The 27,530-nt window shown below is 41.2% G+C and overlaps 1 pseudogene; it reads right to left on the bottom strand.

Moving 5' to 3' along the window:
- LOC117063761 lies at nt 1-27,530 on the bottom strand (annotated as a pseudogene).

Here is a 27,530-nt window from a genome sequence, read left to right as displayed (position 1 = left end):
TCATAATAACCAGGATATAAGAGAAGAGTGTTCAGGGCAAGATGGTTGAACTGAGCCTTGGAACTTGGTGGTGGGCAGGGACACCATCTGTGTTGATCCTGCAGATACTAAACATATCTGAGGTGGTTAGTGGAAAAACTACTCAACACTAATGGCAAAGCTTCTCTTTTTTGCTTACCCTTGTGATCAAGTGGGGTTTTAGATCTCTGCATGATCTCGTCCTCTGTGGCATTCAAGTTCTGGATCAAAAAGTATGTGGTCATTTTCCCTTTACCTTTCACTTTGATTTCACCCCTCTCAATGATTTCAAACCCTTGATTTTTTAAGGCACTGCACAGAGAAAAAAAAAAATGCATCAGACATCAACGATTGTGGGTCTATAACTCAAGAGTTGGCTACAATGCAAAGAGCTACTCAAGAAGAAAAGTCCAGGACACAGGACACACAACAGCAGAGGAGGGAGGATCCCAGACATCAGCCTGCTGAAGGGGGACAGAGGCCGTGGGGAAAGTGAGGATGAGATATTCTGAACAGGACGCCACAGGCCAAAAGAGAGCACAGGGACCCACCAGAACCCTCCCAACCCTGCCACCAATTTTTCTCCCTCCAACTCACCCCTCATATGGGCATCTCTCACGTTTCTACACACCATGCTGTCAGTGCCCATGTGAATACCACCCTTCATGGTTCTGCCACATAAGGCTCTTGGGTATCAATACTTTTCTTTCCATCTTCCCCAAGTGCACTATATACCCCACGCTTGCTACTATGCTCATCCTAACTACCCAAGCTTTCTCCACCATAATTTCTGTCTGCAGAGGAACTGAAGAGGAGGACTATAGGGTAGGGACCATGAAAAGAGACAAAGCTACAGAGTAATTACAAAATGTTTTCCTGTTTATTTATTTACTGGCCACCAAGTGATGTTGGAGAAAAGCCAAAGAACCACTCAGACCAACGAGGATTCAAATTCATGACCACCTGCCTCGGCAGTCCATCGAGCCTTCCCTTGTCCTTGGCCAGGTTGGTAGAGAGTTCAGACCTTCACCACACTCCTCATGTGCTCCCATTTGGCATCTGCTCCCCTCACTCATATGCTGGTGGCTGTGCCTCCTACTTTATGCCCTGATTCATCTACAAAATTACATTAATTACAGGTGAGAGCCTGTGACTTCTCACCCCATGACCACACCTTCCTGTCCCCCAGTCTCCGAGGATGAGGGATCTTTCTTGTCCAGGGGCTCCTCACCCATGCCCCCTTCCCACCACCTCTGGGCCTTGCTCCATTGGCCACCCCACCCTTATCTTCAGCTCCCACTCCATTTGCCTTTCTCCTTCTGCTTTTCAGTGTGCTTATGTCTCTTCCATCCTGAACAGAAGCAAACAAACAGCCTCTCACCTGCTTTAATCCCATACAAATTTTCTCTTCTTTTTATTCTTCAGCCCAATGTCTATCCCACCATTCTACTACAACCACTTTTGAGAATGTCCCCAAAACCTCTAGTGAGTATTTTTCCATCCTTATTACTACAATTGACATTTTTGTTCAATTCCTCCTTCCTACAGTCATCCACAAGAGTACTTCTCACCCTGAACTCTCCTGGTCCTTTCTAACTATTTCTTCTCCTGTCTCTTCCTTGGGCTCCTCTTCCTTCTATGCCACTTAAATGTTGGTTCTGCACAGGATTTCTTTCTTTTCCCACTGTTCTTTGCATACTGCATCCTTCCCTGGGTTGATCTCATCAACTCTCATGACTTTAATTACCACCTATATGTTGCTTACTCCAAGTCTGGATCTTGAACAACTCAACTCCAAACTTCGTCCATCCATTTTGTGGTACCTCTAGCTGAGTGTTCCACAGTTCCTTTGAACCCAATGTGTCCAACCTGAACTCATTGTCTGCCCCTGTGATCTGGGATACTTCTAACTTGTCCCATTGCAGATGGCGGGGCCACCATTCGAGCCCTAGTCACCCAGAATGGAGACCTGGGCTCCTCCCTTCTTCTCCTCCCCCATTTCTAACTAGTTTAGCTGGTTTTATTTTCCCCCATATTGCTACCACTAATGTTCTGATTCAGATCAAACTCCTAACAGGTCTCATCTATCTCATTTTCTGGTCCTCAAGTATGTCCTTTCAGGGTCTCTAGAGTGGTCAGTGTCAAATAGTACCCTGACCCTGTCACTGTCTTCAACCTCACTCTCCTTGGGGGCTTTTCCTCACCTACGGCATAGGGCCCTTGCCCTTCAGCAAGGCATGTGCAGCTGTCCACTCCTGTCTCATATTTTCCAATACAGAAAAGCTCAGGTGTTTATAGTTCTCTGCACCTCTTCTACATGTCAGCCTGTACCTGCTTTTTACTCCCAATACCCCAATTTTGGCTAAATTTTACTCTGGAACTCCTTTTTCAAGATTCAGCTCAGGAATCTCCTTCACAAAGCCCTTTTTTATTACTGGGTCAAGCACCCTTGCCTGGGCTCTCATGGCACCCTCTGTGACTCCCCTGGGGATAAGAGTGCAGCAGTTACAGGGAGGACTGTGTACCCTGACTTTGTGGGCTGCATGTAGGCTATTCTCCTTCCTAGCCTACCTGGTCCTGAGGCAAATGATTAACCTTTTTGTGCCTTTTCTTTCATGTACATAATAATAATGTATCTTCACAGAGCTGTTGCAACTGTAAATGAATTAACATATGAAAGAATTTAGAATAGAATGTGGCCTATTGTAAGTGCTCAAGAAACTGCATTATTTTATGCACATATGTATCATTGTACTCCTCTCACTTTAGAAATAATTAACTGCAACTTTTCTTTTTTCTTCTGCTAGACCAAAGGTCAGCACACTTTTTATACAAAAGACCAGAGAGTAAATATTTTAGACTTTGTATATCATATGGTCTCTGTTGCAATGATTCAACTCTGCCTTTGTAGCATGACATCAGCCATAGACAATATGTAAATGAAAGCGCATGGCTGTGTTCCAAGAAAATCTTATTTACAAAAATGAGCAGCAGACTAGATTTGGTCTGTGGGGTTATAATTTGCTCTTCTCTGAACTAAACTACATGCTCCTCGAGAGTAAAAACTGTGTTATAGTTAGAAGCGCAACAAAATTTATTGTCTGCCACAATATCTTCTGTAAGCCATTGAGACATGGAAGAAAAAGCACGAGTTTCCTCCACTACCCCATCCCACGGCTGCTAGGCACGCTATAAGTTCTGGAAAGAGGGAGGGACAAAGGAAGGCATGAATAAATGGAAGGTTACCTGTAGGCTGTGGGGCTGAGGTGCACTTTGTTGGGAAGCCCATGACTTTCCATCCCAGAAGCTATGTTCACAGTGTCACCAAATAAGCAGTACTGTGGCATCTTGTCTCCTACAACACCTGCTAAGACTGGTCCAGTGTAGATCCCCACTCTGATCTGTACAGAGAGAGCATCACTGAAAAGAGACCATCTAATACTCTTGCTTTTATTTGTAAGTTGAGATATAATTTACATAAAATTTTTTAAAAACAGATAGTAAAGTGTTTAGCTCCATGAGTTTTGACAAGTGCTTATATCCCTGTAACCGCCAGCCAAAATAAAATGTAAACTAGTTCCATTACCTTGCAAAATTATCTTGTGCACCTTCTAGTTAAGCTCTCTCCCCTTCTTCTTCAGCAGAGATAACTACATTCTCATTTCTTTTCTCTCTTTTTTTTTTTTTTTTTGAGATGGAGTTTCACTCTTATTGCCTAGGCTGGAGTGCAGTGGCACGATCTCAGCTCACTGCAATCTCCGCCTCCCGGGTTCAAGCAATTCTCCTGCTTCAGCCTCCAGAGTAGCTGAGATTACAGGCGCCCGCCACCATGCCCGACTAATTTTTGTATTTTTATTAGAGATGGGGTTTCACCATGTTGGCCAGCTGGCCAGGTTGGTCTCGAACTCCTGAACTCAGGTGATCCACCTGCCTAATCCTCCCAAAGTGCTGGGAAAATAGGCATGAGCCACTGCACCCAGCCTTTTGTGTTTATTTTACCAAAGAATGATTTGCCTGTTCTAGAATATCACATATGTACAATCATATAGTATAAACTGCTTTTTATCTGGTTTCATTTACTCAACACAGTGTTTTGAGATTCATCTATATTGTCTTATGTATCAGTAGTTCATTATTTTTATCACTGAATAGTATTCTGTTGTAAGATACACCACATTCATTATCCAGTCTCCTTTTCATGAACATTTAGATTATTTTTCAGTTTGAATCTATTAAAATTAAGGCTGCTATAAGCATTTCTGTACAGATATTTTTTGTAGACATGTTTTCCTTTCTCTTAAGTAAATATCTAGAAGTGGAATTTCTGAGTCACAAGGTAGATACATATTTAATTTTACTTTTTAACAAAACAAACAAAAAAACTACCCAGCAATTCTCCAAAGTTGTTTTACTGTTTTACATTTCTATCAGCAATGCAACACTTTCAGATGCTCCCATTTTCACCATCGTTTGGTCTTCTCGAGGGTGTGAAATGATATCTCGCTGTGGTTTTAATTTGCGTTGAATTGGTGACTAATGATGTTAAGCTCTTTGTCACACACACATTGGCCGTTCACATATTTTCTTTTGTAAAAAGTCTGTCCAAATTTTTGCCTGTTATAAAAATTGTGCTGTGTGTCTTTTATGGTTAATGTGTATGAGTTGCATACATATATGTATGTATTACAAATATTTTTATCAGTCTGTGGGTTTGTGTATTTATTTTCTTTAATAAGCAGAATTTTCTAATTTTGATGAATGTATTCATCTGCTTAGGCTGCCATAGCAAAATACCATAGATTGTGTAGCTTAAACAATGGAAATTATTTCTCACAATTCTGGAGCATGGAAGGCCAAGATCAAGCTGTGGGCAGGGTTGGTTTCTCCTGAGGCCTCTCTGCTTGGCTTGTAGATTGTCCACCTTTTTGCTGTGTCCTCACATGGTCCTTCCTCTGTGCACATGCATTCTTAGTGTCTCTTTATATCCAAATTTCATCTTCTTATAAGGACACCAGGCACATTGCATGAGGGCTCACTCTTAAGGCCTCATTTTACTCAGTGAAGGCTCCAGCTCCAAAGACAATCATGTTCTGAGGTACTGAATACTAGAGTTTCAAAATAAGAATTTTGGTAGGATACAATTCAGCCTGTAACAATGAAATTTATCATTTTTTTTTCCCCTTCATGGTCAGTGCTTTCTGTGTCTTATCTAAAAAAAAAAAAAAAAAAAAAATCATTATTTTCCCAAAGTCATGATGCTGTTCTTTATTTCCATCAAGAAGCTTTATGATTCTAGATTTTATTTTTAGATTTGCGATACATATCAAATGATTTTTTTGTATATGGGGTGAGGTAGAAGTGAGGTACATTTTTTCTTTCCATATGATATTCAATGGTACCAGAATCATTTTTTTAAAAACAGGTTGCCTTCCCCACTCAATTGTTTGATGCCTTGGTCAAAAATCAATGGACTAAACGTGGAGTCTATGTCTGGACACTCTGTGCTGCTCCAGTGGTCTCTTTTTCTGTTCTTCTCCCAATCTAATTCTGTATTTTTTTTACTGTTGCTTTAGAATAAGTCTTAAAATTAGTTGTGTACATCCTCCAATTTTGTTATTTTCTAAGATTGTTCAGGTTAGTCTAAGTTCTTTACATTTCCATATAAATTTTTAAATTAACCTATGACTATTTTCTAAGAAGCCTGCAGGGATTTTGTTTGGTATTCTGCTGAATCTATACATCAATTTGGGGAAAACAGACAGCTTAAATATATTGAGTTTTCCAATGAATATGGTGTATGTCTCCATTTAATTAGGTCTTCTTTAATTTCCCTAAGCAATATCTTGTAGTTTTAAGCATAGAGGTCATGTATATCTGTTGTTAGATTTATTCCTAGAAATCTAAATAATTTTCTTTTTATTTCATTTTTCAATTTTTTTGTCCTTAGCATATAAAAATTTAAATAATTTTCCTGTATTTATGCTATGACCTTGCTAAACTCATTTATTAGACCTTGTAGTTTCCTGTAGTTTGTATAAGATTTTCTAGGTGCACCATTATTTGTTCTGTGAATAATGATAATTTTATTTCTTCATTCATTTCCAAACTTAATGCCTTATATTTCTTCTTCTTACCTTAGTGCACTGGGTAGGGTTTTTGGTATACTTTAACTAGAAGTGGTTGTCTTTGTGTTTATTCTGCTTGGGTTTGCTGAGCTCTGGATATGTGCATTGATACCCTTCATATTGAAAAATTCTTGACTATTATCTCTTCAAATATTTCTTCTTACCCATTCTCACTCTGTTCTTATTCTAGCATTTCAGTTATGTATATAGGAGTCCATTTGATATTGTCCTACAGATATAGAGTGCCTTGTTCCCCTTTTTCACTCTGTTTTCTTCTTTGAATTTCAGTTAGGATGATTTCTATTTCAAATTCCCTGATTTTTTTCTCTACTGTGTCTAGTCTTTGTTAAGCCCATAAAATTAATTCTTTATTTCTGATTTCTGAGATCATTGTTTTCTATTAGATACAGAGATATAAATATAGACAGTATGTATGTATTTCCCATATCTTCACACTTGTTTTGCCTCTTTTAGACTCTTTAAAACATTTATCAGACTTATTTTAAAGATTCTATCTGATAATTCCAACATCTAGGCTATTTTTGGACCTGCTTCTATTGACTATTTTCTCTATTGGCTGTCCACTATATTACCATTTTCTTGATTCTTCTTGCATCTCATGTTTTTCATTATTTAATTGAATGATCCATATTGTGGGTGAAAATACAGTAGAGACTGACGTAGATAACATTTATCCCCCAGAAAATGTTACATCCCTTCAGAATTAGGCTGCTGGAATGGGGAGTAATCTAATCCATATTTGAGTTGGGTCAGGGCTTTTCTGGAAATATTGGGAGATTCCATGCACCACAGGTTTCAAATATTATGAAGGCTGAATCAGAACTTTCAGTACAGCAGAACTTAGAATCTGAGCACCAGCAAGGCTCTGAGGACCTTGAGTGCTGTACAGCCCATCCACCAGCTTTTGGAGTTGTAGGAGATCTCCTTCTGCAGTACAGTCCAACAGTGAGATTTTCAGAAATCTCTTTGCTCTTCAGTCCCACCCTGGCTCTCTGCACTTTGGGAAAATTTTCTCTGCCATTCCTCCTTGCCCTCAGACTTCAAAAGGTCATCATAGTGTACTTGGTGAAGATGAAGAGTACTTCAGTTGGATTTCTCTCGGTTATCTTACTCTAACATTAGCCTTTAATGGGCCACTGCTTTGCATTTGGGAAAGGCCCCAAACACCTCAGGGACTCAGGAGTTCTCTCAGCTCTCCTCTCCTGTCCTAGTCTTTGGCTGACTAACCCCCTGCACTTGGCCTATGAGGAAGAGTTGGTAGATGGGTCCAGACTCTGTGTCTGCTGCTCTCTGGCATTGTAACCTGTTGTTTCAGCCCTGTGACCATTAAAAATCCACTAAAATTTAGACGGGCTTATCCCTACCCTCACCTCTGGAAGATTACTTCTGCTGCTGCCCTGCCAGGATTGAATGCAATTATGAGGGTCTTCTCTTTGAAAGGGTTTGTTACTTCCTGGAATTTAGTTTACTTTGATTCCTTTGCTTTCTGGTGGGAAATAAAAATAAAAATAAAAAATAAAAAACTACTAGCATGGGAGCAACAGTCTCTTGCAGCTTTCTACATCCTAATCAGGCTGCTTGTTGTTTTTACTTGCTAGATTTTCTTCTCCTTGAAACAAAATTGTAACTTCCTCTAGAAAAAGAGGATTCTCTGAACCCTTCAAAGCACCTAGTAATACTGTCTCATACATGGACGGATCTCAGTAAATGTATATTAAAGCTATATGAATAAAATGATAGAATATCTCAGTGCAAAATAGTTTTTTAAATGTAGAAATGGCAGCACAATTCTGTTAAGAGAGAAAGTGTTTCCAGTTCGTTCCCCTACATCCTCGAATAAACCCATATGCTATGCTCTTTCTGGTGGATATTTAATGATGCCCCTAATTATGTCCATATTCTTACCTTGGAATTGCTAACATCTTTTCCTATTTTTTTCTTGGTAAATCCACCTTGAGTGTTTCCCAGAATTCACTGTCTATTTCATTCTTATTGGTGTAGCATTATTTTCATCTCTGGTGCTATGCCCCTTTCATACACACATGCACACACACACACACACATATGTGCACACACACATGCGCGCACACACACACGCATGCACACGCACACACGCACACACACACACACCACACTTTCCATTTTATTTTTATTTTTTCACCAGTGACTTATACAAGGGTCCCTTAACTGAAACATTTATCTCTTATCTAACATTCTTATATCTCTTCCCTCATTACCTCCCATCCTGATTTTTTATTTATTACATTGGATTTTTATTCCACTGATGCACACAGTGTTTGCAATGAGTCATTATGGCAGCTGTCTTGTTCTTGTGACTATCTAAGGCCAGCTTCTACTTAGAAGACTACAGTGAACTCTGTAGCCATGAGCTACACTGCTTCTCAGCTTCTAACTCACCATGGTCAGAGTAAGTGCAGCACATTTTCAGACTGTCCTGTAAAAAGGTTATAATGTGGAAAAATCATAGTCCATCTTATAATTGGCTTTATTTTGAATTGACTCATTTATTTCGAATTTCTGATGATATTAGCAAGAGAAGGATCTAGAAATCAAAGGCAGACAGACGCCACTCTCAGCCATCCTAGGAGCATTAGGATCTGCTGAGCCAGGGGAGGAGGACATTCATTTTTCATCTCCAAAACTGTTCAACTTTTAGAGTGTGAACAAACTTCCAGACTTGGAAACGTACTTTTCTGTGAGAAAGGCGAGCAGATGTCTCGCTAGTGGCCACGTGGTGGAAGGAAAGCCATTCTGAATATCTTATGGCATCACGGTGCCTGGCCTTCTGACTGCAGGCAGCTTCACACCTCAGCCTGAGTTCTGAACCTGTCAGATGGCATGTTGGAGACACAATTTCACAAGCAGGAAAAGTTGGCTGCTCAGTAAACCTGAACCACTTGTTGAAATGCTTGAACAAAAAAGCAGGAATTATAAATGAGCTGGGTTTTAAGATGGATTGAGCCCTGCTAGATAAATAGGAAGAACTGCTCAGCACTGTCCTAAGTTACTGACAAAGGAAGCTTACAGTCAATTGTAGGAAAACCTTGAGCACCGCAGCCTCCTCTGAAATTTGAGAAAAGTTGAGACTATAGTAGCCTTAGGAATATCTCTATTAGGAACATATGCAAGAGAAGAAAAGGACTAGGATGCATTACCCATTTTAATGATGGCAACTTACCCAGTAATCACCTAAGCACATAAGCAGAATTATACTTTTGTGTGTGAGATGTTTGGCATTAAACCAAGTACTCAGTTGCCCTCTACCTGGATGGGTTCTCCAGTAACAGGATTCATCACTTCCTTTGCAGAAATTCTCATCCCCAAGGCAAAATTAGCCACTCTTTGAGCATGGCTTCCAGTAGGCACTGGTACACCTCCTACCACCATATATGCATCTCCTGTTGTTTCTACCTGTCAGGAAAAAAAAAATAGGTATTCAGAGGGTTTCCTTCATGTACTAAACATGTCACTACGCTTTTTTTTTCATTTTGCATATATTGACCAAGGGACTATTTTAAAGCTGATGATTGATTCTTTGCTAAGGGTATGAGGAGCATGAGGGAGGAAGTGAGAAGGAAAAGGACTCAGGAAACAACCATAAAAGAGCCAAAAGGCCTTTCTGCTTTGGGTGGAAACAAATTCCAGAGAAGAGGAAGGTCCTGGGGTAGTCATGTGATGCTATATATGAGATAACACATTGTTTGGATTCGACTTTCTGCTGAATTTAGGAGTAGGAGAACGATGCTCTAGGGCAATGGTGTTTGCCCTTCAAGGGCACCAGAGTGCCATCTTAGCACTGAGTATTGTAAAAAGAATTCCTAAAAACTAGAATTCCTAAAATACTTCCAATCCCCTTTCAGCTCTTATTCTGAGCCCACACTCATCCACACCAAACCCCAGACCAGTAAAGACAGAGGCAAAGGAAGACTTAGAATCAAGCACTTGCCCTGCATGAGCACACCATGTAACACCCCACACTGCACAGACGCTTACTTTATAGACTGCGTGCACACTGGTTAATCTGTCAAACTTGGAGTACATGGAGTTCAGCATGTTCACTATTTGTATAGGTTCACAGGCAGCACAGATATCAGTAAATGTCACCACATCGCTGAAAAGAATCATGCAGTTTTTAAATTCTCCTACAACAGAAACCAGGTATCAGTGAGAACCAAGGAGATAGACTAATAAGTCCATGAATTCTGGATTCAGAGGCCCTTTGAGAATCAAACCTGCCTGTGCCTTATGGGAAAAGGAGCCAGACACCATTCCCCATTCAGCATCACTCAGCAAATGTTTACTGAGTGCCCGCTGCAAGCTAGTCACACTAGGAGAATCATATCACAGGGGGCAAGCAGACCAGGCCCTCACCCCCAAGGAGCCCGCAGTCGAATGAAGGAGACATAAAAGTGAACAAATGCTTCTAGTAAGATGCAACCAGTGCTGTGGGAGGACAGAAAGGGCTCCTAGTAAGTGGATCAAGCAGAACCTGAGCTACAGGAGACCTGGGGACAGGGCTGACAGAGACTGGTCACTGTGAAGTGGTAGCTCCCCGTCTTTGTATGGCAGGGAAGCTACCTTGTCCTCAACACTTGCTCGTAAGTCATGCCCCTGATTCCACCTTGGCCCCCATTCATACTAACTTCCACATAGCAACCAGATGCCCTGTTTATTTTTTATTTATTTATTTTTTTGTTTTGTTTTGAGACAGAGTCTCGCTCTGTCACCCAGGCTGGAGTGCAGTGGCCGGATCTCAGCTCCCTGTAAGCTCCGCCTCCTGGGTTTACGCCATTCTCCTGCCTCAGCCTCCCAAGTAGCTGGGACTACAGGCGCCCGCCACCTTGCCTGGCTAGTTTTTTTTTTTTTTTGATTTTTCAGTAGAGACGGGGTTTCACTGTGTTAGCCAGGATGGTCTCGATCTCCTGACCTCGTGATCCGCCCGTCTCGGCCTCCCAAAGTGCTGGGATTATAGGCTTGAGCCACCACGCCCGGCCCAGATGCCCTGTTTAAGTCAGATCTCCCACTCTTCAATCTCCAATCTTGCATGACTTCCATCACACTTAGAGTGCAACCCAATGCAACCCAGGCCTGACCTACAGAGGAGGCCCCCCACCTCTGTCCCTGCTGCCTCTCTGACCCTATGTCCCTCCAGCTCCCTCCACTCTGGCCACACTGGCCTCATGGGGTTTCTCCAACATGCCAAGGACCTCCTGCCTTTGGGCTTCTACACCTAAAAAAAGAGGTGTTTCCTCTGCCTGACACTTTTCTCAAATATCTACAGGGCCTGTTACTCACATTTCAAATGTAACCAACTCAGGGAGAATTCTCTTGACCACCCTGTATAAAACAGCCCCTAGACTGGCTATCCTCTTAGCTTGATTGCCTTTCACCCACTCCATACACATGTGACATGATATATATATATATTTTGAGACAGAGTGTCGCTCTGTCACCCAGGCTAGAGTGCAGTGGCATGATCTCGGCTCACTGCAACCTTCGCCTCTTGGGTTCAAGCAAATCTCCTGCCTCAGCCTCCCAAGTAGCTGGGCTGTCCTATAGGCACACACTGCCATGCCCGGCTAGTTTTTTGTATTTTTAGCAGAGACAGGGTTTCACCATGTTGCCCAGGCTGGTCTCAAACTCCTGAGCTGAGACAGTCCGCCAGCCCAGCCTCCCACAATGCTGGGATTACAGGCATGAACCACTGCGCCCGGTCCAGTATTTTGTATGGAATGGTTTATTTGGTTTTTGTCTACCTCTGCATTAGAATACAAAGCTCCATGAGATGGGAGACTGTCAGTTTAGATCTCTGCTGTATCCCAAGCACCTAAAGCAGGGCCTGGCACATAGTAGATGCTCAATAAATATTGAGTGAGTGAATCAATGACTCCTTGAACACAGCCGGGTGTCTTCTTTGTTAGTTAAGCCTCTAATTGTAATTCCCCCTTCGTGGAACTTTCTCTTCTCCTTGGCTTCTGGCCTATCATCCTCTCTTCACATTCCTCCTAGCTTTCTGATCTCCTTGTTTTATATCTTTCCTTGGCTTCTCAACCTTCTTAAGTACTGGATGTTCCCTAAAGAGTAATACTCCACTCTCTTCTCACTTCCTGTCCTCTAGGTGATCTTATCCACCATTCACAGAGTCTATGATTAACCCCACCCATATTGCAATAACTCCCAGATGAATAGCTCCATGCCACAATGTTCCCTTGAGTTCTCACTAAGATTCCTACCTCTGATCATCCTCTGTGGAGTATCCCACAGACATCTCCAGCTCAGTGGTTCTAAAATGGACCTTATCATTCTCCCCCAACCCTGCTCTTCTTTCTGGCCCTGTCTTAGGATAAATCATCCCATTTTTCCATGCAAGAAGCCTCAGATCCATGCCTGCCCCCTCTGTCTTACCTTCCCCACCTGGTCAGTGGGGAAATCCTGCTGATTCTTCCTCAGGCTGCCCTAGTTCAGGCCTCTACCATCAATCAGCCGCGCCCTTACGGGCTTTCAGCCCCACCTCACGCATTCACTACACTACAGCCCAAATCGGATTCATAAAACTCATCATGTCACTTCCATAAGAAGAAGAAACTTCAATGAATTCTCACTGCCTACAAAATAAAAGAATTTCCTTTTCCTTAATAGTCCAGATTAATCACTGCATCACCTGAACCTCACCCTACCCACTCAGCCTCACCAGACCCCACTTTTCCACATACCTCATGCTCTGGGAACATGCCCCATGGTATTTATTTGCACATTGCCTTACCTTTGCTCTTAGTAACCCATTCTCTGGAAATGCCTTTTTCCTCTTTGCTTGCTGAAATTCAGCCTCAAGGCCCAACTCAAGTGTCACACACTTTTGAGAGGTGCCTCCACAACCCCAACTGGCCACCCTATCTCTTTCTCTCCTGACATCTCTTTACTATTAATTTCCTTGTCCCTGTGTTGCCATAGCACCTTATGTGATGGAAGGAGTATGGATTTTGAAGTTAGATGGCCCTAACACAGTTACTTTCCAGCTCTTTCACTTATCAGCTGTGCTGAATGTCAATTTGCTCAGCAATATAGTATGGACAATACCACCCTCACAGAAATGTTGAGAAAATTTAATGAAACAGCACATGTAAAATGTCTAACACAGATCCTGGCACAATAATTGCTCCTTAATGCAAATTAATTTCTTTGCCATTGGTCATTTGTACATCCATTAATTTATTCTGCATATATCTATCAAACTCACAAGTCTGTAAACTCCTCTGTGTCCCCAGATCTGGAACAGCACCCTGGCACAGAGTAAGTTCACCAGGCGTGTCTGGTGAATGAACACAGTCCCATGACAAATGGAAAGTGAGTTCAGGGTAAACACGGCATCCCTGCCTCCATAAATAGTACACTGTCCCAGAATGGTCCTCAGAGGAACCCTGTGGTTTAACCAGTGTGCGAGTGTATTATCTTTAGTTACAGTTAAGAACCCTATTCATTGTCACTGAGTAATGAGGCCAGTCTCAGGATACATCCTTACATTCTTAGAGAACCTAATGTGTGTGTAGTTGACAACCAATTTTATATAATTCATGTTTTACTCCTGCATTATTTTTATTATTATCAATGTAGAGAGAACAAAGCTGAGATATACAGGTGGAGTAATTATCCCAAGATCATGTCACTTACAAGTGACAGAACCAGAATTCAAAACCACTTCTGTCTGGCTTCAAAACCTGTGGCCCTGACCACTAAGACATACCACCTTCTGCTCAGAGGTCCCTGTGCAGGAGAGGGTGCCTTACCTGCAGACACCTTTTTGCCCTCCCTCAGCTGGTTGGCCACGTTTGGGCAGCATGGCATAAATAGCAAGGTCTCTGTTTTTTTCTTTTCAGTGGCCAAGTGCTTGGAGAGGACCCGTAGCCCTTCCTTCTTCTTCATTTCCAGCTGGTTGGACAACTCTATCTTAGCCAGCCGCTGCTGGTTCAGGAGGATGAGATCCTTGGTGGTGTCATCGGGTCGATGTCAGAAAGATGCATATTGAGTCTTCCAACTCGTGCAGGCTGCGGAGCTTCAGAGAGCACAGGTACACCATGCACTGCATGGACTCCATCCAGATCATCTGGCCTTGCCATCATGGAGAGAAATGCAACAATAATGTATGTCACCAGTAGGGGCTGAGACGAGCTCGCTGGACAACCAATCATCTCCCACACTGTGTGCTTCTAGTCACTGCACAGTCACACTCCTTCTCTTTTACCCAAGGTCCATGAGACCTTACTCATCTCCCCTCTTTCCCCAGCAGCTCTGTCCATTGCCTCCATTGAAGTGGCTCCCATCTATCAAGGGCCTCCATACTACTGATACCAACACAAGTTTCTTGGATTTTTCTTTACTCAGCCCTTCTGCTGTTTGATGATGTTAACCAGACCCTCCTTCCTGAAATCTCACTTCCTAGGACTTCTCTGCACTGCTTTCTCTCTGAGATGTCCCCTAATTCTTTGAATTTTATTTACATTATTTTAATCTCATTCCTTAAATGTTAGTGTTCCTGAGGGTTCTGTCTTGGTATTCTCGTTTAGCATCACACAGCTGCATCCTACACCATGCTGACTGAATCTGAATTTCCAGAGAAACCTTGCTTCCTGAACTCAATATGTGTATTTCTTTAAAAATAGATACGTTTGTTGTTATTGTAAAAGCAGTACACATTCATTGCAGAAAACAAAAAAGAGTGGAAGAAAATAGTAAAAATCACCCACAATCACACCACATGGATAATTACTGTTAATATTTTGTAGTACATCTTTGTTTTACAAAAAAAAGAGGGATTACATGGCATCTTCTTTTCATAATCTGAATTTTTCACTTAAAATATATAACATATTCTTTCATAGTATTAAATATAGATATGCATCTTAATTTTTGCTGGTTACCTTGCTCATACTAACTATTAAATAATAAGTTAGTATTGAGTATATTATATCTAGTTTATCATTGTATAAACAACATTGTGATGAATAAGCTTGAGGCAGTCTTTGTGTATAATCATGGTTAGTTAGTTTGTTAAAAGATATATTCTTAGACACGGGTTACTCAGACAAAGAACATGCTCATTTTTAAGGCTTTTGATACATATTGCCAAAATACCCTCTAGGATGATTGTGACAATTAATAACTCCATAAACAGTGTTTTTTTTTTTTTCTTCTGTTCTCCCTATCAGGTATCTGGTTCATGGATATCTGAACTGAACTCATCTTCAATCCCCTCCACAAATCTTCTCTTTCTATTAGTTCTTTCATTACATATGTAGTTAGTCCCCGTGATGAGCCAGGCATACCATTTTAAGCACTGGGGATACAGCAGTAACTCAAACTGACAAAAATCTCTGCCTCAAGACATTACATTATGTCTTTTTTTCAGTTAATTGCACCTTCATCACACAGTTACCCAAGCAAGGAAGCTAATAATTATCCCAACGATTCTCTTCCACCCCCCACATCAGGTCAGCAAGTCCTGCCTTAATTATCTCATGAGTCTATCCTCCAACTGCCACCCCAGTGCCACTGCCGGAGTACAGCACCTTAGAGCTTCCTTCCTGCACTCCAGAAGCAGCCTCTGTCTGGCCTCCCAGGATCCATTTTCTCTACACTCTGACCCATCCTTCACACACCTCCAGAGTGATCATTCTAAAATCAAATCTGATAATGGCAGACACTTCAACATGTTTCCAGCTGCACGATAGAGTTCAAGTCCTCATCTTGCCAGCCTCCTCTCCCATCACTCCACTCTACACCTCACTCGGGTTCCCAGAACATGTCATTCTCCCGTCAGACATCCCCCCAGCTCTGCCTGTGCTTATCCCTGGAATACCTAATCATCCCTCTAATAGAAAGATAGCTCAAAATGTGTGCCCTTTCATGGCATATACAAAAATTTGCTCAAAATGAATCAAAGACCTAAATGTAAGAGCTAAAACTATAAAACTCTTAAAGGAAAACATAGAAGAAAAGTTTCACAACATCAGATTTGGCAACAATTTCTTGGATATGACACCAAAATCACTGGCAACAAAAGAGAAAATAGATAAATTGAATTTCATCAAAATTAAAATCTTTTGTGCATCAAAGGACACAACCAACAGTGAAAAGGTAACACACAGAATATATTTACAGATTATATATCTGATAAGAGGTTAATATTCAGAATGTATAAGAAATTCCTACAACTCAACTGCAAAAGCAAACAACCCAACTAAAAATGGACAGAAGACTTGAATAGACATTTTTCTGAAGAATAAGTAGAAATGGCCATTAAAGATTCTCAATATCAATAATCATTAGAGAAATGCAAATCGAAAGCACAATCAGATACCACTTCACACCCATTAAGATGGCTACTATCTTTTAAAAAGCAGACAATAAGTGTTCATGAGGATGTGGAGAAATTGGAACACTCATCCATTTTGATGGGAATGTAACACACAGCAGCCACTATGAAAATCAGTATGGAAGTTCCTAATTTTAATAAATTAAAAATAGAATTACCATAAAATCCAGCAATGCCACTTCTGGATATATATTCCAAATAAATGATGGCAGGGACTCAAAGAGACATTTGTACACCCACATTTATGGTAGTAGTATTATTCACAATAGCAAAGTGGTGGAAGAAACTCAAGTGTCCATTGATGGGTGAACGGATACAGAAAATGTTGTATATTCATACAATGGAATATTATTCAGCCTTAAAAAGGCAGGAAGTTCGGACACATGGTACATTATGGATGAACTTTAAAGACATTATGCTAATTGAAATAGGCCAGTCACAAAAGGACAGGTACTGTATTATTCCACTTATATGAGGTATCTAGACTTGTCAAATTCATAGGAACAGAAGGTAGAATGCTGGTTGCTAGGGAATTGAGGAAGGACAAATGAGTTATTGCTTAATAGGTAGAGTTTCAGTTTTGCACAATATAAAAAAAGTGCTGGAGATGGATGGTAGTGAAGGTAGTACAACATGTGAATGTGCTTAATATCAATGAACTGTACATTTAAAAATTATTAAAATGGTAAATTTTGTTATGTACATTTTATTCAATTAAAAACAAAATGTGTGCCCTACTAACAGTGAGTTAGATGATCATGTTACTACATAAAATACAGACATTAATTTAATACCAATAGTACCTCATGCATTCTGAAAATTTTGGTAACATCAGAATTTTATAATTACATAATATATATAATTTTATATTTATGTATGTAACTATATTACATATATAGTTTATGTCTAACCCAGAGATGGTTGAGGAAATAAAATATATTCTTTACAGATCAAGTCAAGTGGAAATGTCATAAAAAAGAAAATGTGTTCTCAATGTAGCCCCTAGCCCACTTTTTAGGAAACTGGAAAACTTTGCATCTTCCCTTTCTGATCAATCTCTCAAATAGGCAGGGAGCAACAGGAAAGGAGTGAGTGATTACCTTGAAATTTGAGTGTGGTCTGACTTTACCATGCTACAGGCATCATTTCTCTTCATGTCTTCAGGACAAATTGACTGTTGATAAATTTGCGGATGCTGAAAATGTTGAAGGTAACTTGAGGATGAATGATGGAGAAATACTCATCCAGTTGAATCTTCTGGGTTTGGAGTCCTGGCATGTACTTCTGAATGTTCACTCCAGCTTGCTTCACCTGTAGCTATCCACAGAAGACAGATACAAGACAGGAATAGAAGGTGACCCCCCTCCCCATAAACTTCCTCTTGGAAATAACGTTCTAGCCATGTTCTGTGGCTCACTGTCGGGAAAGGGGGTCAGTAATGGAATCAACATCATGGAAGTAATAATTTTTTTTGAAACAATCAAATCTGTGCTAATGTCTGAAAGACAAAAGAATAGTATGAGAGTGCTCAGAGGCTAAACTAAAGAGAAATGAGGTTACAGCTCTCTATTGGGCTCATAGTTCCTCCCGAGCTCTGAGACAACTCTCTCTCTCTCACTCTCTCTATCATTTGCTAATGAAGAAACTAGCAAATTCTATAGCATTGGCTCTATTACCCAGGTCTGGATGAAGAAATTCATCAAGGGGGTGGGGGAGATGCTTTTCACTGCTTTCTCCAGTGAACACACAGAAGGAGGAAGTAAAATAAGTGTCCTTTTAATGAGTTCCTAATCAATTCAGTTGACATACATTTTATCCATGGAAATGGATTAACAATCAAACTTAAATAGTTATGCTCACAACTCTCACAGAGCAGTGGCTTGAGTTGGCATGACCCCTTCCCCATGTTCAAGATGCAGAATGTGAAGCTGGGTGGGATGGAGACATACTTGGTGGCCACAAGGATGGGAAGAATTCACGGGTAGAATTCCACCCTGTCGTTGCTACTGATTGTGTTCTGCTGTCTGTTTATGTAGTGAATTTTAGTGTCACTTCTTTTTCCCCTTTTTTCTAATGGTAAACTTTCCCATGCTTTTACTAGTTCAAACCTCCCTTTCTACCCTATCAAGAAGCTCCTGCATTCTGGATTCTGGAGGATACCACAATACGAAAAGGAAATCAATAGTCCTGCCAGGGTAAAGCCTAGTCTCCCAAGTCCCGGGGATTTCTCAGGGACTTGAAAATCTCCACTGTTCATGAAGGACTGTAAATCATGCTCACTTCCCTGGCTTAGCCCCAATCCCAAGTTATAGAGGGAAGAGTCTCTTACTGATTCATCAAATACAATGTGGAAAGGAAAAGTGTTGCAGAATGTCTTCTCTTCAATCCAGAGTCTCTCAGGATAAATTGGCTCAAAGGCGTTCATGAGATGCCCTGAATGTAGAGAAAGTACTGATGAGAAGCAGCTCCTGCCGCCACCCTTGCACAGAGCAGAGCTCAGGATAGGGATAGTATCTAAAGTGTTTCACAAGCAAAGTGCAATCCCACTTCTTTTGCATGGGCTCCCTCAGCATCTCCAGATGGCCACAGCAATTCTTCTTCCAAATTAAAACAAACAGAAAACTTGCTACCAGGTTGAGAAGCCCTTCTGCCCCCTGCCAAGTTTCTGCCTGCCGCTGAAGAGTTTCTGGGCCAATTGAGTACGTCTCGCCATGAACACAGAGTCGGCATTGAAATGGTGACAGCCAGACAATGAGCCAGCAGAGCAGAGCGTGTGCTCTGGGCCCAGCATCAGGGACATTTGCCATGGAGCTTTTTAGACTGACAGTTTTGGGTGGCACGTGAAAATTTAACCAACAGTCCTATTTGGCAGGGGGTAGAGATTCGAAATGGAGCCTTTTTGATATGAAAATCTCCTAGACAAAGGATGTCAATTGCATGTTTGACTCACTTGCCATGGCTTGAAGGACGCAAAATGCAGCCCTTTGAGCCCTGCAGACCTTCTCCCAGATGCGTGTCACCTGGCCCATTGAGCCCTGACACAGAGCACCCTAACTCCCTTCTCTCAGTGGATCAGAGCCCTTATTCAGACTCAGGCGTTAGGTGCTAATCGTTAGACCGGCTCAGTGCCCACAGGGCTACCTTAGCAAGCCTAATGCCTGCATTTTGCAAATGAGAAGATGGAGACTCTTGTCCAGGGTCACACAGCTCCTTAGGCACAGAGCCAGAAACTTGCTTTCTTGTCTCTTGATCTAGTGGCCTTGCTGGGTGACTAGGGTTGCTATCCACAGATCTCCAGTCCAGAAATGTGTCCAAATGGAGAAGGCCTGACTGCAGAAGAGGAGCTGTGGAAAATTCATTGTTCCTGATGGCACATCAGTGCTCATCTTCCTTCTCTCCACTCATCACCTGTTGGGAGTGATTCCAATTGTGTCTCCAAAAACTTTTTCTTAGGACAGGAGAGACGATGTCTCCATGTGACCCAGCACAAATAATGAGAGCCCATGGAAGGACAATTAGAGCCTGGCATTTTAAAGTTAAAAACCATGGCCGCCAAGTCCAAGTGTTACGGAAACTAGTGTCATGATAATCGCAGAGGGCTTGGCCCCGTCAGTGTACACTGGCAGCTACTCCTGAGAATCAAGCAGTCTTTCTGGTCTCAGAGCTGAGCTTGGGAGAACCACTCACTTACCTTTTCCAAACATGACCATGCTTCTCACAACATCCCAGTGGGATTTTTTCACAGGACAAGCAGAAACATTCAAATAGTTCTCCTTCATCCTGAGGAAAGCTGCCTGGAGGGCCTGCAGATGGCAGGGAGATAGGCACCTGGTCACATGACTGGAGAAGCACAAACCCCATTTGCTGTGATGGGGTCCAATTTTAACTAAGGAACTGTGCCATGGCCAGAGGAACAGCATGAGGGCTTACAAGATCAATTCTACCAAGATTTTAGCGTTCCGGATATTTTTAAATCAAATTAGTCTTCATACTGTTTCTCCATTAAAGAAAGCCATAACTGTTTAGAAAATCTCAAGACGGAACTAAGATGCTATCTGGCAAAATGCACGAACATTTCTTCCTGTGGTTGAAGATTCTGCAGTGAACAGACTCTGAGGTGGACTTTGTAAATACTCTAAGGAATCACAGACTAATCCTAATCTGAGTATTTTCACAAGCTATGGTCATGGAGAGCTATTCACCTAATGTATGTGGTAACCTAAGCAGGTAATGGTCACCCTACCAGGTGCAACTGAGGTGGCCAAGTACAGGGTCTTGAGTTGACTCAGGACCTATGAATGGTTCCAGCTGCAGAAGTGGGCACTGAAGACTGGAAAGATCAATTTAAGGATTGAAAAAAAAAACCATCAAGTTCAAATTTCAAATCCTTCATATGGTTATTCTTATAGGTGAACAATTTTCCAGGCTCAGGTACATTCCAGAATGCTTCTCAGTATATATCCACTTAACCTTAACCCAGCAATCCTCAACTGGGAATGATTTTATCCATTACCCCCACTATGCGGACACTTGGCAATGCCAGCAGACATGTCTTTTTCTTTCTTTCTTTCTTTCTTTTTTTTTTTTTTTGTGCCACAAATGAAGGGATGAGGTTCTACTAGTAGGAAAAGACCAGGGATGAGGACACTATAATGTAAAAGACACACCATCAACACCAAAGAATTATCTGGTTCAAAATGTCAGTTGTGTCAAAATTGAGAAGCTCTGCCTTAATTCCACTATTAGAAGGTCCAGTCGGTCTCCCATCCAAGCACTAACCAGGACCAACCCTGCTTAGCTTCCAAGATCAGTCATGTTCAGGGTGGTATAGCTGTAGACACTCATAAGTGGAAGTTGAACAACGAGAACACATGGACACAGGGAGAGGAGAATCACACATTGAGGCCTGTCAGAGGATGGGGGGCAAGGAGAGGGAGAGCATTAGGACAAATACCTAATGCATGTGGGGCTTAAAACCTAGATGACGGGTTGCTAGGTGCAGCAAACCAACATGGCACATACATATCTATGTAATAAACCTGCATGTTCAAAACATGTAACCCAGAACTTAAAGGAAAATGTAAAAAACAAAAACAAAAAAATCAAAAGGTCCAGTTGATTCTGTTGTTTGCATAGATTTTTCCAAGACTGATAGCTCTACTTAAGTGCAACTGTTCTTTCTAAAGGCATAGCAAACCCAGTACCTCTTGGTCTCTCTCGATGCCCTGTCTTGTAGCCTTTCTGACTTTGCCTTTCTCATCTTCCTGTGAGCCTTCAGAAACACAACATGCTCCTTCTTCCCTGTCCTCTCCACTTCTTCATTCATGTCAAGAATGTCCATGGTTACCTCAATGTCAAAGAAGTCTTTGGCCACAGCCTCAATGATACCTGCAGCAGAAGGACACCTATTGTTGAGGGATGGCCGAAGGCAATTTTATCAACAAAAATTGTAAAATAATCAAACTGTAAAACTTCTGATGAATATTCTGAAGTTCACCAAGCCTAGGCCCTGCTTCAAATCAGATATCAGCGACAGCCAATTAAATAAAAATATGCAGAGACTGAAGTTATACATGTTTGGATACCAAATATATCCATGCCACTTTAATTTCTAGTTTGGCATCTATTCATTTGTTTGTTATTTCAGGTAGGCATTTAACTCATTAAGCAAACAAACCTAGAGAAAATGTAAGCAAAATTCAGTTGTAAAAGCATTAAGGATCAAGTTTTTAAAAGTGTTCCTCTGGGCATCTATCCCAGGGTTATATACAAAATACAGGGAAAGCGCCGGGCGCAGTGGCTCATGCTTGTAATCCCAGCACTTTGGGAGGCCGAGGCGGGCGGATCATGAGGTCAGGGGATTGAGACCATCCTGGCTAATACAGTGAAACCCCATCTCTACTAAAAATACAAAAAACCAGCCAGGCATGGTGGCAGGCACCTGTAGTCCCAGCTACTTGGGAGGCTGAGGCAGGAGAATGGCGTGAACCCAGGAGGTGGAGCTTGCAGTGAACCGAGATCACTCCACTACACTCCAGCCTGGGGGGACAGAGCGAGATTCCATCTCAAAAAAAAAAAAAAAAAAAAAATATATATATATATATATATATATATGGAAAGCATGCATGAAGATGTTCATGATAGCATTGTTTACAAAAGCAAAAGATTAGTATCAATGGAAAATTTAATAATAGGAGATTAGTTAAGATAATTACAATATGGAATATCATTCAGCCATTTAATATGTGGTTTTAAAGATTATGTGGAAACATGCTTTTTCTACAATGCTAAATACAAATAAAGAGTTGATACAAAATAATATATGCAGAATTATCACAGCTATGTAAAAACCTGTATAATTTAAAATGTTGAAAGAAAAATACAAATTATTCGTTTTTGTGGAATTTTGGAAACTTATTTTAAAAGCTCAAGGACTTTGGGAGCAGTGGTCAAGATGATATGAAGTCACACATTCTAAGAGAGTTTTAACTTCTTACCCGTAGCCAGCTATTAGCCATCCTGGAGAATCTGTGGGGAAACTTTCCTCACTTCAGAAGCCCCATAGCTCTGCGGTCAGCTAAACCATTTCCATACCTGGTACAATATGGCAGAGACCACTTCTATCTGAGTAGTAATGGAGAAACATTTTCCCATCTGCTCCTCTCTCCACACGAAACGACGGTGCATGCATCTCCTCATTAAAAGACACACATTTTTCCCAGGGGACACAAATTGCGTAAATTATGCTTTTGAGGCTTCCTACGGAACTATATCCCAACCCTCTCTCCAATCACATAAAAATTCCCACTGTTTCTGCTCCTGTATGTCAGGAATTTTATACTATACCTACTATACTTTAAACAACCCTATATGGCAAGTACTAGTTCCATTTTAAGAGGAAGAAACTGAGGCTTAGGGAAGGTAAACCTAGGTTAATGGTGGAACAACATTTGATTCCCAAATGAGCCTTTGCACCGTGCCATGCTGTTTCTACCCATATTCCAAAAGCAGTTGTCTGCTGGTAACAGGAAGCCTTAGTGAGTTTCTGCCACACTTGGCCTGTCACCAAGTGACCATGGGCATCTTCACTTTCCAACACATCAGGGAATCAGAGAATTTGCAAGTAGAATTAATCAGTTTATTGTTCTAAAAGGATAATGTCATCTGTGATGTCAATTTGAACATTTAGAAAGTAGAACCTTCCGCCGGGTGCAGTGGGCTCGTGCCTGTAATCCCAGTTCTCTGGGAGGCCGAGGCGGGCAGATCACGAGGTCAGGAGATCGAGACCATCCTGGCTAACGCGGTGAAACCCTGTCTACTAAAAATATGAAAAAATTAGCCGGGCATGGTGGCACACGCCTGTAGTCCCAGGTACTCGGGAGGCTGAGGCAGGAGAATCTCTTGAACCCAGGAGACGGAGGTTGCCGTGAGCCGAGATGGCGCCACTGCACTCCAGCCTGGGCGACAGACAGAGCAATCTCAAAAAAAAAAAAGTAGAACCTTCAAGGATACATCAGAAGAGATCCCCTTTCTCCAGAAATGTTGACATTCAAGTACGTATCATTTTACAGTAAATGAGATGTATACTAGGGAAGAAGAATAGAGACTTTGCCTGGGGGAGTCTCTAGCTAGTTAGTAGACAGTTCAGTACCCTGGACACACAGCTTTTGGCCATGAGGGAATAGATAAAGGAGATGGATTCCTTCCAAGATCTTTGTCGTCTTCCGGTGAAAGGCTGTTAGTGAAAATGGGTTTCTTTTTTTTCCCCAAATACTTTTTTATCTTTTTTTTTTTTTTTTTTTTTTTTTGAGATAGGGTCATGCTCTGTTGCCCAGGCTGGAATGCAGTGGCACGATCACGGCTCACTGCAGCCTCTGCTTCCTAGGCTCAAGTGATCTTCCCACGTCAGTCTTCTGAGTAGCTGGGATTACAGGCAGGCCACCACCATGCCCAGCTACCTTTTTTTTTTTTTTTGTGGAGATGGGGGCTTTGCTGCGTTGCCCAGACTGGTCTCAAACTCCTAGGCTCAAATGATCTTGTCCACCTCGGCTTCCAAAAGTGCTAAGATTACAGGCATTAGTCACCATGCCCAGCCCTCAAATACTATTTTTTTTTATAATTTCAAAAGTGTGTACCTAGAGAAAGTACATATATTTATTTGTATGTGTGTGTGTTTATATCTTGACAAAATGTAAAGAGTAGTTGAGGCAGCACATATAAAAAGCATCAATAAAATAGGAAATTAACAGTTAATTTTAAAATTATATCCAAATCCTACATAGTGAAAATAAAGTAACAGAATACAGAGGCCTGGAAGAAAGTCCACGTGATCCTGCTTCATGCCCCTCACTCCTTAGCCCCTGCCCAGAGACACTTCCGAAAGTTTGTGCTTTTAGTTCTTCTGGTCAATGTCACTAAGTCTCTAAATAATATAGTTATACTTTTATTTCTTGCTTCAAATAGGACTTTTTAAAAGTGGAGAATCAGGGCAAAGAATAACAGAATAAAAAAAATTTTTCCTAAAGAGACAATCTATAATACTTTGCCCAGAATAAAGCACTATATAGCTGTTAGGTAACATTACAGAACAGAATAGAAAGCCCAGAAATAAGGCTGTACACCTAAAGCCATGTGATATTTGACATGTGTGGGTTTGGATCCAGCTCAGCCACCATGCCTGGGTGATTTGGGGACAGTTACTTGACCTTTCTGGACCTCAGTTTTCTCATTGTATAATAGGAAAAATAAGACTGCCAACTCTAATGGCATCAGGAAGATAAGTCAATGTTGACACATTACTTAGCCCAACACCTGCCTCATAATTAGCGCTCAATAAAGGTTAGCTAAAGCATAAGAAGATTAAAGGCTCAGTTATAACCAGAAATGTATGCCTCAAAGGCACTGCCAAATTACTAGACAGACACAAAAAAAGTGAACATTATTTTAATTTGTTATTTTTGCCTAAAGAGACAATCTATAATACTTTTCCCAGAATAAAGCACTATATAGCTGTTAGGTATCATTGCATGTATCTTCTTCCAACTTGTATATTATAATATTTAAATATTTTATTTATCTCATTATATGCAAAATGTCCTCAAATACCACCAGAGAAGTTCTATTCCATTGCTTCTCTAGCATCACTTATAAGTGAGAGCTAAACATTGAACACACATGGACATACAGATGGCAACAACAGACACCGGGGACTACTAGAGGAGGGAGGAAGGGATGGGGGTCCAGGGTTGAAAAACTACTGGGTGCTATGCTCACTACCTGGGTGTCAGGATCAATCATACCCAAATCTCAACATCATGCCATATACCCATGTAAAAATCCTGCGTATGTACCCTCTGAGTCTTTTTTAAAAAATTGAAATTGTAAAAAAGCAAAGAAAAAAGATCATAGAATAAAAAATATATGCATTACAAAAAATATTAAAATGGCCTAACTGTATTTCTTTATATCCTGATTGTTGTGCTTTAGCTAAGAAATTGAAAGGAGGTTGTCATGCAAATTATCGTAATTATTAAACTGGCCATATTGAATAGAGAGAAAAGAAAGGGGAAGGAATAGAGTTATTATTTATTTATGGAAAGCTGATTTTTCTGGACTGATTACAATGCTAGAGACTTTTACATCCTATCTCTCGTAATCCACATATTGCTATGAGGTAGGTTATCTTTTTCCCTACTTATTTCTTTTTGTCTCTGTTTGTGTCCAATACCTTAAAAAGTGCTTGATACATACTATCACTCAATAAATATTGGTCACCCAATAAATATTATTAAATAAAATACATTGAGATTCAGAGACCGCAACTAACTTGCCAGAATCGCATAACTGTTAAATTGTAGAGCCAGTGGGACAGCCTCGTGGGCCCATCTGACCCCATAAGCAGGGCTCTTTCCACTCCCTCTACCCTTGAGTAGTTCACATGATAACAATAGGACAGGCCTGGCTATTCATGCCCAACTATTCATGACTCGTAATTGAAGTCAGTTAAGGCTTCCATTATATGGAAAATGGAGAAAATAATACTTTTCCCATGTATTGTCTATGGGGGGTGTAAGGGTTGCTGAGGCTTTTTAACATCCACAATCCCATTTTGTCCCCATGACAACCCTGAAAGGGTGGATATGAACACCAGTATAGAAATGGTGAAGGAAGATCTCAGTGAAGTACAAAGGCCCTAAAATTAAACTATTTTCTATAAAGTAATAAACTGTTATTATGATATATATAAATGCTCTTTCACCTTTTCTTGTCTAAAAAATAAAAGAGAATCTAGATATTTGAATTTCCAGTGATCTCTACAAACAAGAAACCCAAGGAAAGAACTCCAGGAGGGCATATCCCAGTAGGGAAATTAGTTTCCTAACACCTCAGTCGGTCACCCATGGGTTAATCAGAGTTGGATGGTTTCTGATTCTGGCTCTTAGCCCTGTCAAGTCTTCCCTTCTGATACATGAATAACATGAATCTGGCCGCATATGCAATTTATCAGCTCCATCCTGGCCAGGAAACCTTAGGAGAGCTTTTGCAAATGCACTGAAACCTGACTGTTTTCCAGCCTTTGTTCCAATTGTAATCAGTCTCCAGGATTTAATTCCAAATCAACACCACACCCTATCTGAAAAGGCCATCCCTTCGGTTTTTGTGACCCAGTTTACAAAAGTGGCCAGCAGGTGTTTCTTTTTCATTCTCTTCCAAAAAGAACTCCTGGGCCCACCAATACCAGGTACCAAGGATTCTGCAGATGGGAGGGTTCTCCTGCAACTGCACCTCCATAGGGGGAGGTGGGGAGCTGGCCCAGGACTGCCACAGTATTTGCTTCCTCTTGGGCAGCCAAGACCAGACTCAAGTGGCCTTACCTGATAAGAGAGTGCCAGGTAACTGTGGAGGGCATCCAGGTTTTCAATAAACTCCATGAGATTTCCTCCCAGTGTCCGTAGCATCCTGTCATAGCCAGACAT

This window comes from Trachypithecus francoisi, unplaced genomic scaffold, assembly GCF_009764315.1.
Source record: "Trachypithecus francoisi isolate TF-2019V2 unplaced genomic scaffold, Tfra_2.0 Lachesis_group18, whole genome shotgun sequence".
NCBI lineage: Eukaryota > Metazoa > Chordata > Mammalia > Primates > Cercopithecidae > Trachypithecus > Trachypithecus francoisi.
This window is presented reverse-complemented; position numbering and strand designations above follow the sequence as displayed.